Source organism: Scyliorhinus torazame, chromosome 1, assembly GCF_047496885.1.
Source record: "Scyliorhinus torazame isolate Kashiwa2021f chromosome 1, sScyTor2.1, whole genome shotgun sequence".
Classification (NCBI taxonomy): domain Eukaryota; kingdom Metazoa; phylum Chordata; class Chondrichthyes; order Carcharhiniformes; family Scyliorhinidae; genus Scyliorhinus; species Scyliorhinus torazame.
The window spans coordinates 251,536,866-251,554,419 of NC_092707.1; the positions used below are offsets into that span (position 1 = coordinate 251,536,866).

The 17,554-nt window shown below is 48.1% G+C and overlaps 1 long non-coding RNA gene across 1 annotated transcript; it reads left to right on the forward strand.

The window, feature by feature from the left end:
- Positions 1-6,633: 6,633 nt before the first annotated feature.
- Positions 6,634-15,083, forward strand: LOC140420622 (uncharacterized). Its single transcript, XR_011946481.1, has 2 exons — positions 6,634-7,444; positions 13,064-15,083. It is a non-coding gene; the product is annotated as an uncharacterized lncRNA (long non-coding RNA).
- Positions 15,084-17,554: the final 2,471 nt, after the last annotated feature.

A 17,554-nucleotide genomic window follows, 5' to 3' on the forward strand; every position in this document is an offset into this window, starting at 1 on the left:
ATCCGTCGCTTCATTTTATGGAGGTGGAACAGGCAGCCAACATCAATGACTGCGACGAAGAGGAGCAAATAAAGATGCTCCTGATGACCCTAGATGCCCAGCTATGCAGGACAGTGACCTCTGGGAATGGGGGAAGACCTGACACCTGGGCGGCAGCACAGACTGCTGTTCTGGAGGCGATGGGTTTGAATCTGGGGAGCCCTTTCATGAGGGTGGGGGAAACCAAGCAGCAACCAGGGGAATCTCCCACCATGTTCGCAGACAGACTGTGGACTGTCTATATGGAGGCATGCGGGGTTCCCGCGGATAGACGGAATTTAGGGGAAAGAACTGCCCACTGGCTGAAGACCCTCGTAGCTAACTGTCTCCCTCACGTTAGGGCAAAGGCCGAACACTGGTTCGACCCGCAGAGTCCGGACCTTAATGAGGAAGAGGTCCTTAGAAAACTCACCCTTGCATATCGTAATGGGGAGAGGGGTGAGGACAAGCCCCTTAAGGGTAGGGTGCATGAAATCGCGCCAGCAGCCCCTAAGAGAGAGTGGAAGCATGAGGGCACCCGGACCTCCGACGAGAAACCGGTATGCTACGGGTGTGGGAAGGCCGGGCATTTCAAGAGGGAATGTAAAAACCCTAGCAAGCAGGAGAGGGCTCCCGCAGTAGAGAGTCAGACCCCGGCGGCAGGAGCAGCTGCCCCGGGAACCATCGAGATAAGTAAAATTTTAGCCCTTTTGCAAGGCTCAGGACAGGTGGCAATGGCAACGGGCCAGGGCCTGCCCGCACCCACACCACAAGAACCCGTATGACTACCCAGGGAGCAGCCTCAGGAAAAAGGGAGCGCAGGGGCAGTTCTAGCCCCAGACCCTGGTCCGGTCCAGGTGCAGGGTCCCATTCTGGAGGCTGCCTCAGGGGCTATTTGCAGTTTAAATCCCTTAAGGTGGGACCCATGCGAACGCCACATCAGTCAATTTAAATTGTTCCACCCCATAAGGACAAGAAAGAGCAAGGTGGGGGGAAGACTGGGGGTGATAGTGGAGAAACCCCCCGTAGAATTAACGACGGTGGGGGAGGTCCCTGACTCCACGGTCACACAACCGGTGACAAGGTGCTGTATCGAAGGGGCAGTCCCAAAGAGACCGACAGTGCTGCAAGCACCCAGCCCAGGGACAGTAACGATTCCCAAGCCCCTACCTGTGGGTCAGGTGGCCTGCCTTAGTATAGAGGCTAAGGAGGCGGAGGAAGTGGAGGTATCACCTTGGGTTTGGGAACCAGTCAGGGGACAAAGGAGCAATCGGGTCTCCAAGCCCCCTCTAAGATGGTCCCCATCACACCTCCCTAGAACCCGGTCCCGCAGTAAGGGGGCCCGAGTAGAAGGGAACGCTGAGGGATCCCCGAACCCTGTTGGGGAAGGAGAGGCAAGGGGCAGCCCGAACCCCCGGGAGGGGACGGTCTGGCCCGAGCCGTTGGACCAAACAGGTGAACTGCCCCAGTTTAGCGGGGCACAGTTTTAATTTGGCCACCCGGAGACGGGTGGCATTGTATATAGCATTCCCCCCCTGTTAGTTCTAATTTGTGTGTAGTTGTGTGTGAAGTATTTAGGATCGTGGGAACACTGAAGCGCCTGGTGCAATGGTAAAATGATGAAGCACCAGGCACTAGGACCCTGGTGCAGCCGGGCTGTAAACACAGAATCACAGACAGGCTGCGGCAACTTCAAAGCGGGAGCTGCTGCTGCCGCCGGATAGTGGCAGGCACTAGGACCCTGGGGAGCCGGGCTGTAAACACAGAATCACAGACAGGCTGCGGCAACTTCAAAGCGGGAGCTGCTGCCGCCGCTGGATAGAACCCATGCACTTCAAGGTAGGTAGTTCTGTGGAGGCAAGGATGTGTTTTGTTTTTCTTACAGATGGGGCACCCGACGATGTGGAGTTTGCTTATCCTGGCGATGGTGGGACCGGGAGAACTCCGCAGAGGCGAGACAGAAGAGTCCTTCGACTGACCGGGTTAGGGTGACTGAGGGCAGGCGGGTGTGTTTAACCTGTGAGGGGGACGTTCCTTTGGGGAGATGGTGGTGGCCCAGGAAGCTGAGGCTGGACATGAGGGATCGGTCCTCGGACTGGGAACGCCTGGACACCAACACCTAACGGACCATCACGGGGTCACCGGGTAGGATCACCGTTTGCGGGGATAAGGGGTGGGCTTCTGACCAGGGCATTTATTTGTGTTTATGGGGATCTACCAAGGCATGTCCACAAGGGGCATTAATCACTTTTGTAAGGTGGTGGCAGAACCCAGGGAACGGGATAAATTGACCGCACTGGGGAGGGATGTGTAACGCCCAGGGAAGGGATGACTGTAAAAGCTACCGAACTGCTGGTTCAGGTAAAGCGACCCCTGCCCACAGCCCAACCGATCGACCCTCACAACTGTCCGATCACCACCAGGGGGGGGCCTGAGAATGGTTTAGTGTTTGCCCCCACAAAGGAAATGTTGTACAGGGGGTACATTATGCTGTCGCCTCAGTTGGACTAAACCTCTCAGCTGCAGGTATCGACGATGGAGGATAAATGAAGAGCCCTCAACGGGAAGAAGCGAAGTGCAGCCAAGAAAGGAGGATCCTTGGTGAAATAAACAGATGCAATTGTAAATAGTTGTATGGATTCGCGGGTTTCAGTTACTTGATTGTGATATATGTACAGGGACCCTTACGTTTGGGGTTCCGGTGAAATGTGTATATGTTACTGTCTGCTTGAATTAAGTATGGTCTTGTCTTTCCCTTTCATTGAAATCAGGGGTAGCCTAGATTAAGGGAACTGTCTTGGGACTTGTAGTTTCGCATGTTGTTGAGGGGGGGCCTACGGTCCACACAAAAGGAAATAATTGCCCTTCACCTGTGTCGATACGGTCCAAGCAGGTAGGGACGTATCGAAGGGGCATCTGTAAGGTTTTCGGGCAATTCGGCCTTTTTGGAACTGCCCAAGAATAAAAACTCAGAGACTGTAAACTGACTTTTCAGCCAAGAGAACGGAACCAGTTTTCCCAGCAGGCTTGGTCCGCTGAGCTGAGTAGGGACATAAGTATTTACAAACCCCCCCCTAGGAGCTACAAGGAAGAAGGAGCCAGACAACGAGATAAGATCAAAACACAGACAAAGGGGCACGGGAATACACAGGGGGCCTGCCTGCAAGCAGGACAATGGGATGGTCATAGCCCCTTGCAGATGTAAATGACTTTGCCTCCACCAGAGCAGAATCCAATCAACACCCCATCAACATAGCAGCTATCTCCGGAGCAGATGGAAGTCTTTGAAAATCTTCAAGGGAGCTCAACCTCGTTATCTCAAAAAACAGACTGGAGGCGGACCTAGGGGAGGTACTCCCATCTCGACAGGTCTGACCGGCCCAAAGGGGGCGGGACCAGCGGGAACTTTAAACCTTACCTTTTTCAATGCAAAAGGGGCTGGCCGATCACAGGACAAAGCCAGGTAAAACAATATAAAAGGGGCTGTGTTTCGATTGAGGGTCTCTTCGTTCTTGGCTCGACCTCTGCACCCCTGACTTGACCTCTGCAGCCTGTGACCGTAAGTACCCTGCAGCAGCTTGCGAAACTCCCTTGACTTTAATAGTGGTTGAGGCTTTGGGGAAGGGAACTTGTTTTGTGCCTTGTGATATTGCTAAAAACTGTGTAATCATAAGAATTTTCGTTGTGTCCGCTATATTACTTTTGAATAGACTTAGTTTGTATTAGAGCATAAGATTTTATTGTGTTTCTTCTGTTGATGATTTTGACCTGGGTTTTGCAATAAACCTTGATTTGATGATAATTGGAGTCGTTTAAATTCTTCAATCTTTCACCAGCGATCTCTGACCAAGTCATTGTTAAAATACTCCTCACCTTAATTCCGGGTTCAGGAATCGAGGGTCATCTTGAGCGATTCACTCAGGACAGACTGCTGGTTAGGAAATAAACAGCAGTGTCCTATTCTCTCTCTTGGGAAAGCTACTCTAGTGGAGTAGGAACCGGGTGGGTGTTGCACCACCGGCAAGAGAGAGAGTCACCTGGGTATTGGTAGGGGTCTGGAGATCTGTGTGATATAAGTCTCAGGCTGTCGGTTAGGAATAAACGGCAGGCTTGAATCAGTGCTCTCTTCAGTGGAAGTGTCCCAGTGCGACATCCCCTGGCCTCTGAAGTTTCAGTGCCAGCTGGAGAGAGACACACACAGATATTCAAACCCCAGATATCGGCCCAGTAGTGGAGTAGCGGAGATGGCACCCTCTACACAGCCTTGGCTCAGTGATGGTACTATTCTCACCTCTGTGTCAGGGTGTCATGAGTTCAAGCACATAACCGAGGCTAGTGCTGCACTGTCTGTGTCACACTTCAGGTAATCTGAGAAATGGAGTCCTGTCTGATCTTGCAGGTGTATGTACAAGATTCTATGGCACTAGTGCGGAGAAGAACGATGGGTTCTACCTCATCTTCGGGCCAATATTTATACTCTGCCAACATCACCAAAATCAGGATGTCTGATCTTGTTGTTTGTGTGGAGTTGCTGGGTACAAATTGGCTGCCACATTTCCTACATTACAACAATGATTATGTTTCAAGAATTTTATTTCCTGTGACTTACTTTGGGATAAATAACTCTGTAGATGCAAGTTCACACTGCTTTAAACTTACGTGGAGTTTACAAAATGAATTACCGCATTAAAAAGAACTTTTTTAATTGTATGTTATTTTGAAAATAAATATAATGACAAGTAATAAATACCAACGCAAACCTGTGAAAAATCGGTTTAAGGAATACAGTCAGATTGTTCCATACAACTCTTTGACAAGAGAGCTCTGAATGTGAACACAAGTGAGTTTCTACCCAAATATAACATGAAATAGAAACATAAAATGCTGGAATAAAGGGGAGACAGCAGAATGTGTTCATAGCAGAATTCACAACACAAAACTGAAGAACAAATCACAGATGGCCCTGTGGGGGAGTGGGGGGTGGTGTTAGTGGAAGAAAATGATTGAAAAATTAGGGCAAGATGGAGGAGAGAGTTGATGGTCTGAAGTTGTTGAACTCAGTGTTGAGTCCAAAAGGTTACAAAGTGCATGATCGGAGAATGAATGCTGCTCCTCCCGTTTGCATTGTGCTTCACTGGAACATTGCAGCAGGCCAAGGACAGTCATGTGATCACGAGAGCAAGGTGATGAGTTGAAATGGGTCACCATAGGAAAATCAGGGTCCGGCTTGCGGGCTGAGTGAAGGTGTTCCACAAAGCCATCAGCCAGTCTGTGTTTAGTCTCTCCAATGTACAGGAGACCACATTGGGAGCAGCGTATACAGTAGACCAAATTGAAGGAAATGCAAGTGAAACATTTCTGTTTTATGATTGTGTCACCGCTTGAAGTATTCGCTTCCCACTCTCGAGCTCGAATTGAAGTAATTTCAATTCCTCATTTGTTTGGAGGTGAACTGAAAACAAACAATATTCTTGGTGTGATTTGGAATGTGCTCCAGAAATTGTCAGAATCTGATCTTCAAATCAGTAGAACTTGAGTTCAAAATCTTGTTGGTTTTGTTGATTGTAGCTCTTCATTAGTTAATGTCCATTAGTTGCGTCCAATAAAGCTCCAAGCTCTCTTTTATTTTTATCCTTATCATTTTTTACACCATTGACTGAGGATTTACCTAGATTTCCTTCCTACCTGTAACACTTTGCACTGTTTTCATTAAATTTCACTCAACATTGTTTCACTGGGCAGCACGGTGGCGCAGTGGTTAGTGCTGCTGCCTCACGGTGCCGAGGTCCAGGTTCGATCCCGGCTCTGGGTCACTGTCCGTGTGGAGTTTGCACATTCTCCCCGTGTTTGCTTGGGTTTCGCCCCCACACCTCAAAGATGTGCAGGGTAGGTGGATTGGCCATGCTAAATTGCCCCTGAATTGGAAAAATGAATTGGGTACTCGAAATTTATATAAGAAAATATTGTTTCACTGACTGAAATATCTTGTTCATTTAGTAGTTTCTGAGCTGCCTCACCGAATTCCACTGTCTCTCCCAGTTCGGTGTTGTGGCCATCTAAAATGACCACCCGCAGAAATCGATGGGAAAATTGGCCAAGGACAGAACACAGCTTGCAAATATCTAAAAGCTGCAGCCCATGGCCGACCAGGGCCCGCCCAGCCATCAAAGTGGCAACCCTCAATTGGTTTGGATCGAACTTGTGGTCATTTGCCCATCATATACGGGTTAAAGACACACTGTGGTTTCGAAGGTGCGACAAATCTGGCGACTCTGGTGGGATTCGACTCGAAGTAACAACTGTTGCTCCGAATGATCCCACAAGACCGATATTCCTGGAGACTTAGCCTGAGCCCGAATTAAGAAGGCAAATGCCCCACGTGACGGACAGGTTTTTAAGTAAATCAAAGGGAGTGCAAGGTCTCTATTTTTGAGAATTATTTAAAAATCAAAAACTACAGGTTTGAACTCTGTTTTAGACGAATCACAAAATTTCGGAAGGGTGTATTAACTGCATGCGTACCTAACAGGGAGGATAAGGTAAACTCTGCAAATTTGCACTCAAATTCAGAAGGATTTGTGAAAGTGTACAAACTCAGCAATAGCATGATGGGAAAAATAGCCAACTTATGTAACCAAGTTTGAGAAAGCTATGTCAGCTAGTGCCAAGATCAGACCCTGACAAACTAGACAAAGCTAAGAATCCACATAATTGTATCATACAAGGCCAGAAGAGGGAAGATAGTGCCTGACCTTATTAAAACCTGATAACAAAGCCACGATCTAGGAATGTCCTAATAACACAACTTCCTCATGACCTAGGTCCATCTGCGTCAAGGCATCATGAGGGCAGAGGTGAAAAACAAAATAGGACCACGTCTTATTTCCTCTAAAAACAAACTACTGCAAATAAGCCGAGTCAGGGTCTTTTCCATGACAACATGTTTGATCAGAAGTTATGACTGTATTGACATTTTTGAACAAGGTCTGTTTTTGTAAAATGATACAGCTTGTGTATAAATATTGAACGTTTTCTCCATGTCTTTGCGAGCTTGAGAAAGAATGAGCAGGTTTACCTTAACAGCTCTCTCTCTCTCTAACCTGTAGCCATCTGCATGCAGACTTTGGTCAATAAGGACAAAGTTATTTATTTCGAAACAGAGTTGTAAAGTTGTTTTCTTCACAGTCTTGGAGTAGGAAAAATTTTAAAAGACGACAGTGGCGCTGCGAGCCCTCACCAATACCCTGTGTGGCTTCCGTGGGGGACCGAACAAGTGATCGAGCACGAACCCGGAGAGCGGAGACGGACGGCGCAACAAGGTAAGCTTTAACCTTGGTCTCTCTCTCTCTCTCCCGGATCGGTGCGTGACCCCTCGTCCCTGACGGATAACGCTGACAGGTGACGGTGTTCGAATCTAAATTTGACTGTGAGTAATGTTCTTAGGGTCTGGGACCCGGTTGTCGTTCAAAGCCTAAGGTCAGGGACCACCTGCTCTTGTTTTTTTTCCCAGGACAGGGATACACAGGCTTGGCTAGGTCAGGGACCAGATTTGGATTTTTGACTTTTAAATTTACAAGGCAGTTTTTCCCCATTTTCTTTCTCTTCTCTCTCTCTTTTAATTTTTTTTCCACTCCTTAAAAGTCATGGGCCAGAGCCTGGACAACACGGAGGACAATTCTCCCTTGCTTTTTATGTGCACACATGTTCCCTGATAAGGAACGCAATTTACGCCTCTTGTCTTCAGCTTTAAATAAGAAATTCGGATCTGAAATTTGGCCACTAGGTGGTACCTGGAATTTAGAAAACTGCACCGTGGCAGAGACAGCCATTTGGTCTCGGAATGCCGGAGCCAAATGGAAGAAATTAATTACCAAATGGCAAAAAGAATCAGACAGACGACACAAACTGTCCTTGTTAATGAGTTGGAGGGACAATGCACGTAGGAGAGGGATTGCTGATTATAAAGACGGAGAAACCAAAGACTGGGAAACGTTGAAATTCGAATGTGAACTATGGGACAGGAAAGATCCTAAGAATCAAGGGGGGGATAATGCTGCATTGGGTGTTAAGCAGGTCGGAATATCCCATCAGATTAAAAATCAGGAGGATCCTCCCACTACCTCTGGCATGCCGTTGTTTCCCTATTTGATTGATACAGAGGAGGAGGAGGAGGAATTAAATCCCACGATGCCCCCATGGCCACCTCTTCCCAGCTCCACGGTGCGGCAGCCCCGTTCTCACCCTCCCCCTTGTAACAATCTTGCTGCCGATAATCTCCCTGCTCCTATTACTCCCATTGCAACACGCACTCGCTCAAAAGCACTAACCACCTTCCTCGATCAGCCCGTTACCTCTGTTAATCAGGCTTTCCAAGAATTAACTATCAGTACAGCACCGGTAGAGGAGCCTTTTCCACCACCGCCTCCCCCTGCAAATTTTCCAATCCGACGTCTCGTTAACCCTCGAGCGACTGATGACGACGACCAATTTATTGAGACATGGCAGGCTTTTAAACCTCAGGAGCTCTGTTTGATCATGGCTCACTGTCCGCCACATAAAACGGACCCAGAGGGCTTTACTGAATATCTGAGGAGAACTGCGACTGTGTATGGTGCTACCCCTAGGGATCAGTATTCCCTTATTTTTTCATCCCTTCCCCCAGATTTAGGTGAGAAATGGAAACGAAAATTAGGGGATCATGGAACCACATGGGATGCATTTAAAACCAACAATCCATCAGATGAGGCTCAACTCGCTTTAATGTTCCCAGCACTTAAGCGTGCTCTCCGTAAACCTGTAGATATCTCCAAAATTCTTGATTGTACGCCAACTCCTAAGGACGAGGGTCCTGAATTTTTTGACCGCTTTTGTGGAATTTACACTCTTTATTCCGGTGATGAGACTTTTAATGCGGGCTTGAAATCTCCCCAGTTCAATGCGCTGCTTATGCAGGTCGTGTCTGACCGCATAGCGACCAGTATTAAAACTAATAATATGGATTGGTCTGATAGCTCCAAATCCCACATGCGACGTACTATCTCTTATTACTGGAGCAATGGCCGTGATAGAGAAGCTTTCGGAAGGGACCCTCCTACACCCAAAATAAAGTCGGAGTTTGTCCAGCGACCCCCTCGCAGGAACCCCCCACCTTATGAACGTCACCAAGGCCCTCCCCGGCCTTGTCCTCCAACCCGAGACAGTGTCACTTGCTTTAATTGCAGACGGACGGGTCACTACGCTAGGGATTGCCTTGCATCACGCAGAGACAGGGCACCCCCTCCACGGCGGTATGCTCCCTTCACTGACTCCCACCCCTATTGACTGGCCCGCTCCAATTTCCCGGTTCTCTCTGGCGACCACTCTGAGGAACCCACAGCTACAATTCACATTGAGGGTATTCCCGTCCCCTTCCTCATTGATACAGGGGCAACTGCTTCTACGTTGAATTTGACGTTAGTTAAACAGTATTGTTTTCCTCTCTCAGACGAATATGTGGAACTTTCTGGTTTTATGGGTGAGAGGGCTACATACCAACTCACGAAACCCCTTCTGGTTCAATTTAATGACCGTCAATGTTGTATTCCCTTCACTGTCACGCGTACCCTCGGTGTTAATCTTGCTGGCCGTGATCTGTTATGTCCCTTACAAATTGAGATTGTTTGCCTTGACGACGGCGTCACGATCTCCACGGCTCCACAAGTCCAGCCTCGAAATTTACCCTTTTTTTTCACTCCCCAATGGTGGTCCGTTGATTTTGATCCCTCCAATTTTTCACCTCCCTTGCATGTTCCTCATCCACTATGACCACATGGGGTGCTCGCCCGATTTGGAGACCATCTACCGGGACTCCCTCGGGTCCACGGTGGCGGTTACTTTCATCGCTCATGCTGAGGGAAAAGAGGGCTCTGCATTTCTTGTTGAAGTGCCCCTCGTATTCTGGAAACAGTCTGGACTAGTGGCACCTCGCGTTACCCTCACTGTCAATACAGGCTACAGTGCCAGGTCACTGGGCTTTCTGGTTGCTACCCTCCAAGGAAAATGTGATGCTTTTTATACTGGACGACAGACCTTCCCTGAAGGCACGTTACAGTATTTTTCACAGCCCTTTTGTGTTGATGGTACATTGAACCACCATCGGACCAACCGTTCCCCATCCCCAGAGATTCCTGCAGACTTATGGGCTGCGTCCGAACACGAAGTTGGTCTTACTAATGTGCCTCCAGTTCTCATTAAGGTTAAGTCCGGTGTGCCCCTGCCCTCCATTTCTCAGTACCCTATTCGCCCTGACGCTGAGGAAGGAATCTCCAGCATGATACAGTCCTTCCTTCAACAGGGAATTTTGGTTCCGTGCCAATCGCCCTGTAACACCCCTATTCTTCCGGTTCCTAAGGTTGGGCGGCCGTCTGAATGGTGTTTGGTCCAGGACCTCCGCCGTATCAATCAAATCGTTGAACCCTTGCATCCCCTGGTCCCTAACCCGGCTACAATCCTCAGTAATATCCCGCCTGAGGCAGCTGTCTTTACCCTTGTGGACTTACAACACGCCTTTTTTGCGATACCCCTTGCCGCTGAATCCCGGTATTTGTTTGCCTTCATATTCAAAGGGCACCAGTACACTTGGACTAGGCTACCGCAAGGTTTCATTCATTCACCGACACTCTTCTCACAGGCACTGCACTCCCAATTAGCTACTTTGACACCCCCGGGGGGATCTACTATTATACAGTATGTCAATGACTTACTCCTTGCTAGCCCTGACTTTGCTTCTAACGAACGCGACTCCATTTATCTGCTCACCCGTCTCCATTCCTGGGGATATGCAATACCACCTAATAAAGTACACAAAGGACAGAGGCAGGTTAAATTTCTGGGCGTTCTGATAAGCGCTACTGAACGTTCCCTTACGCAGGATCGTATTACTCCCATTTTGCAAACCGCACTTCCTACCTCGCCAAAGCAGATGAGAGCCTTTTTAGGTTTAGTGAACTTTTGCAGACAATGGATTCCGAATGTTACTGCTCATACTAAGGAGCTTACTCCTTATTCCTCCCAGAATTCACCCCTTAAGTTTGAACTACACGATTTAGCACAGCAATCTTTTGTTACTCTCAAGAACGCGCTGGTTTCCGCCCGGCTCTAGGACGACCTCTTTATGACAGGCCCTTCCAGTTGTATGTTAATGTCCTTGACCTATGTGCCACGGGTGTCTTGACACAGGAACATGGTGACCAACGCCGTCCGGTTGCCTATTATTCTACTAAATTGGATCCAGTAGCTTGTGGTTTGCCCCCCTGCACTCAAATTCTCACTGCTGTACATGTGTTAGCTCAGGCAGCCTCTAATCTAACCCTTCATCAGCCCGTGCATGTGTATACCTCACACTCTGTTGTGGCTCTCCTTACATCTCAGCAGACCCAGCATCTGACACAGGCCCGCTTGAGCCGATATGAGGTCTCACTATTACAGAACCCATATCTGTCTTTCCATTACTGTTCCACTTTAAATCCCGCAGCATTCCTCGAACATCCCCCTGATGTACTTGTTGATCCACCACATGATTGTTTGCTTAGGAATCGCTTCCTTACCGCACCTCGTCCCGATTTAACTGACCACCCTCTTGATAATCCTGATCTCACTTTTTATGTTGATGGCAGTTCTTCTATTTCCCAAATGGGTGTCCCGCAATCGGGATATGCCATTGTTACAGACACTGACATTCTGGAAGCAGCTGCTTTCCAGATTCCAGTCTCAGCGCAGAAAGCTGAGCTATTCGCCCTTACTAGAGCTTGTGTTCTGGCCAAAGACCAAAGTGCGAATGTGTACACAGACTCTAGGTACACTTTTGGTGTCACCCACGATTTTGGCCGCCTCTGGCAGCAACGTGGATTCCTTACCTCTGCAGGCTCTCCCATTCTAAATGCTCTTTGGGTTAAAAATCTCCTCGTTGCTATTCAACTTCCTCGTCAATTGGCTATCATTAAATGTGCTGCGCACACTTCCGGGGACACTCCTGTGCAATTAGGAAACGCCCGTGCTGATTCAGCCGCTAAGGCAGCGTCTGCATCAGCCCCTATGATTGTTCCCGCAGGGGGTACACAGGCTTTAAATCAGCTACCTATTCTAGCAAAAAAGGGCATGCCAGAGTTAGCTGAAATTCAAAGGTTACAGAGGGACGCCTCTGATTCTGAGCGCACACTATGGAAATCAATGGGGTGTTCGCACTCGTTGTCACAAAACCTCTGGCTTACCCCAGTAGGTCAAGTTTGTGTTCCAGATTCGTTATTGCCGATACTTATTGATTATTTGCATTCTTGTACACATCTTGGCAAGGAGGGAATGGTACAGCTACTTTTGAAAACTTGGTGGCACCCAGATCTGAATACAGCAGCACAAATGCGGCTGGATCGATGTCTTATTTGCATGAAAAATAATAAGGGTAAAGACATTAAATGCCCTCCCGGAACAACCCCCTTGCCAGATGGTCCTTTTGCCTGCATACAGCTTGATTTTATTGAATTACCTAAAGTACAATGCTATAAATATTGTTTAGTGATCATTGATGTATTTAGTAAATGGATTGAAGCCTTCCCCACCACCAACTGTACTGCACATACGGTGGTAAAATTACTATTGACAGAAATTATTCCCCGATTTGGGATTCCCAGAATGCTGAGCTTAGACAATGGAACACATTTTGTGGCTCGAATCAATTCTGAATTATGCGAAGCACTCAAAATTAAACAACAGCTGCACTGCGCGTATCATCCACAGGCAGCAGGAATTGTAGAGAGAGCAAATGGGACCTTAAAAGAAAAATTATCTAAATTGACCGAAGAAACTGGATTAAATTGGCTAAAGGTTGGCACTGTTTCACATGAGGGTTACTCCACATTCGCGGTCCGGACTGTCAGCTGCAGAGATAGTCTACGGTCGGCCAATGAGGACTCCCTGGGATGCCCATGAAGAACCCCTAGAAGGAGTAGGCCTCCACGTTATGGGAGATAAAATGCTGAGTTATTTGAAGCAATTAACATTTTCTTTAAAGTTTCTCCACTCGCAGGTAAAACAGGCCCATCTCCCAGCAGCAGCCGGAACAAAGATCCCTCGATATCCAGTAGTCAAACCAGGAGACTACGTGCTGATAAAGAATTGGGACAGAGAGAAGTTAGGGCAACGCTGGAGCGGCCCTTTTCAAGTATTGCTGACTACACCGACTGCCGTTAAACTCGAAGGACGTTCGAGTTGGGTACACCTATCGGATTGTAAGAAGATTGGTTCCAGCCCCAACGAGGACGCAGAATGAGGATCTTCATTATCACATTTGGACTATTTGGACTAATTGGTCTTAATGGCCATTCGACAGTAGGCGAACAAACTGACCAAGAGCTGCGTGCTAATAGCTTTCTATATATGTCATATATTTATGCTGACAGATTGAATGTAAGTAACTGTTGGGTTTGTACCCGTATCCCCATCCATTCCAAGGAGGGGCTACCTCTCCAATCACTCCCATTCCACTTAGCAGAAACAGTTGAGTGGATACTGTGTCAAAACCGAACACAGGGGTTCGGTGGAGATATGAAAATTTGGAAATCGGCTGGCTATGGGATGACTAGATTTTCAGCCTGGTATCAACCTGGATATCCCCATGTTTCAAATCCCCCTGCCCTTACCATCCCATCGAGCACTGCGCAAGGATCCCTATGTTTTAGTAAATCAGGAGAAGGACCATCAATGGGGCAGAGTAGGTGTAATCTTACAACTGAATGGCAGGGACCGATACCAAACATCTCCAACAAGGGTATGTTTGTTCTTGATTGGTCCAGGGTGTGGAATAAAACATCAAATAGCTCATGAACGCATAATTCCCAGGTACCCTGGATGACAATGGCTGAGAATTTTACGGCCTATAACGGGACCTATTTCATATGTGGCACTAAAGCATATTCCTGGCTTCCCAGAAATTGGACAGGGTCCTGTTATCTAGGATATGTCGTACCCTGCATGCACCACCTACGCTCCCTTAAACAACACTCCTCACGAATCAGGAGGACCATTAGTAAAACCGAGGAGTTCTTTATGATCGCCTTTCCACAATACGGAACAGGCAAGGCAGCAAACGAACTGATCCTTATGGCCTCGGCATTGGAACAACTGTCGAACATAACAGCAGCAGAATCCAGGGCAACCGGACGGGCACTAGCCGAGGTCTCGGCTGAGCAGGTGGCTGTCCGGACTGTGGCATTACAAAATCGAATGGCTCTGGATTATCTGTTAGCCTCGCAGGGAGGAATGTGTGCCATTATAGGTCAGGAATGCTGTACTCATATCCCAGATGCCTCTGAAAATATTACCAACCTAGCTGACCATATAAGAAGATCAACTTCAAGAAATTGGCCAAGAATTTCACAATTATAACCCACCAGGTTGGTTAGGTTGGCTGGGACACAGATTGTTCGATTGGATCTTTAAGGCCTTCATATTATTGCTGTTATTACCATTAGCAATAGGATTGCTTGGATGCTTGTGTCAATGTATTTACACCCGTCTCCTGAATATCCCTATTTGAACAAATTGAGTGGTTGTCCTGATGGGACAACAGGAGGGAATGTGAAAGTGTACAAACTCAGCAATAGCATGATGGGAAAAATAGCCAACTTATGTAACCAAGTGTGAGAAAGCTATGTCAGCTAGTGCCAAGATCAGACCCTGACAAACTAGACAAAGCTAAGAATCCACATAATCTTATCATACAAGGCCAGAAGAGGGAAGATTGTGCCTGACCTTATTAAAACCTGATAACAAAGCCACGATCTAGGAATGTCCTAATAACACAACTTCCTCATGACCTAGGTCCATCTGCGTCAAGGCATCATGAGGGCAGAGGTGAAAAACAAAATAGGACCACGTCTTATTTCCTCTAAAAACAAACTACTGCAAATAAGCCGAGTCAGGGTCTTTTCCATGACAACATGTTTGATCAGAAGTTATGACTGTATTGACATTTTTGAACAAGGTCTGTTTATGTAAAATGATACAGCTTGTGTATAAATATTGAACATTTTCTCCATGTCTTTGCGAGCTTGAGAAAGAATGAGCAGGTTTACCTTAACAGCTCTCTCTCTCTCTAACCTGTAGCCATCTGCATGCAGACTTTGGTCAATAAAGCCAAAGTTATTTATTTCGAAACAGAGTTGTAAAGTTGTTTTCTTCACAGTCTTGGAGTAGGAAAAATTTTAAAAGACGACAGATTGGAGCCAGAAACCAGCCACAAATCGTACCCGCTTTTCAAATGTCTCTCTACCCCCTTGTTCCAAAGAGATATGGCAGCTCAGCAAACAGGAAAAGATGTGGCAGCTCAAAAGACAGTAACAGAGAAGTGCCCAATATGGGAAGAGGCCCTTCGGAAGTATTTTAAAGAGAAAGGCTAGCCTATGTGGTTAGATTTCTGTTCAAGCACCGAGACAGGGCCCGCAGCGATAGGTCAAACTTGGTGGGAAGATTTAAGCAAAGTGCATGGGATATGAGCGCAGAAGTAGAACAAGCCAATGGCCGTAGTGTGCTGCTTGACACAATTATTAGGAACTGAGGAAGTCCTGACGACCGTCCGTGGAAAGCGAGCGGAGGAAACAGTGGAATGAAAGAAATCACAGGAGGTGATAGAGAAATTAAAAGAGGACAGGCAGGAGGAGGCAAAGACGGTTAAAGAGGCACAAGCCCAAAACTTTAAGGAGAAGTACCAGGTTAAACTTGCCCGGGTAGTAGCCGATAAGGACAAGGAAATCGCTGACCTTAAACACACCAACCTGTCTCGCCCATTTAAGCAGTTTTGAAACCCAATGCGGTAAAGCCTATCAAGACACCCAACGTGTGTCTTGATATGAGAGGAGGCTGAATATAAGGCCACTCAATTAGAAGTGATATGTGTCAATTTACAGGTTGCATTAAAAGCGCTCCATCAATTCACCAAGGAGCAGAGACAGGTTAATGCTGACCACACCAAATGCCAGCGAGAAATGAAAAAACTCATATCATTACTCTCGGTTCAGGAAGGATTTATGTGGTAACTTTGGGACAGCAGAGGGAGAAAAGGAGAGATGGCAGATTGGGCAGAGTTACTGAAGAATACGAAAAGGTATGTGGTACGAACCGAGAGACGAGAGCAACCACTGACACCCCCAGAAATAAATGCACCAGTTACACCGGCTGCACGAGTCACCCCGACTGCACCACCCAGACCCCAGTAATTTTTGAGACCGCCCATGTACCAATGAATCCGATTACTACGGAAAGGATAGGGAACGCCTTGGGTCCTGCTATCACCTACACTACCCCGTTCACAGTGACCCAACTGAACGATGCATGCAACAAAATTATGACATTTGAGCCCACTGCTGACCCACATTGCTTCTTCGAAGACATTCGGCGGCAAAGGATCATGTATGGTTTAGATGAGAGAGAGGAAGTGTTATGGGCCAGGGTTTAGAAAACTCCAAAGTGTATCATGGAGTTCACCTAACCCATGACTTTTAATAGGTTGTGGTTATGGGGAACACACAGGCCCACTCTACAGGTGTGATGCAAACATAAATCTACAGTACTTTTAAATTAAAACAATGTTTATTTATGAAACCAGTTAACACTTTATAAACCCACAATAAACAACTATCAACACAAATAAATCCCCAAAGAATACAGTACTCGACAGATAACCCTTAATAAATTCCCAAACAACATCCGGAATACAAAAAACCCTTTTGAACACAAAGATCTTGGGCGAAATTCTCCAGAAACGGCGCGATGTCCGCCGACTGGCGCCCAAAATGGCGCCAATCAGACGGGCATCGCGCCGCCCCAAAGGTGCGGAATGCCGCATCTTTGGGGGCCGAGCCCCAACATTGAGGGGCTAGGCCGGCGCCGGAGGAATTTCCGCCCCGCCAGCTGGCGGAAATGGCCTTTGTTGCCCCGCCAGCTGGCGCGGAAATGACATCTCCGGGCGGCACATGCGCGGGAGCGTCAGCGGCCGCTGACAGTTTCCCACGCATGTGCAGTGGAGGGAGTCTCTTCCGCCTCCGCCATGGTGGAGACCGTGGCGGAGGCGGAAGGGAAAGAGTGCCCCCATGGCACAGGCCCGCCCGTGGATCTGTGGGCCCCGATCGTGGGCCAGGCCACCGTGGGGGCACCCCCCAGGGCCAGATCGCCCCGCGCCCCCCCCAGGACCCCGGAGCCCACCCACGCCGCCTTGTCCCGCCGTTCAAAAGGTGGTTTAATCCACGCCGGCGGACAGGCAATTTATCGGCGGGACTTCGGCCCATCCGGGCCGGAGAATCCAGCGGGGGGGCCCGCCAACCAGCGCGGCCCGATTCCCGCCCCCACCGAATATCCGGTGCCGGAGACTTCGGCAACCGGCGGGGGCGGGATTCACGCCAGCCCCCGGCGATTCTCCGACCCGGCGGGGGGTCGGAGAATGACGCCCCAGGTTTAAATTCACTATTGAGAGCAGTTACCACTTTGAAAACACCAAATGAACATCCAT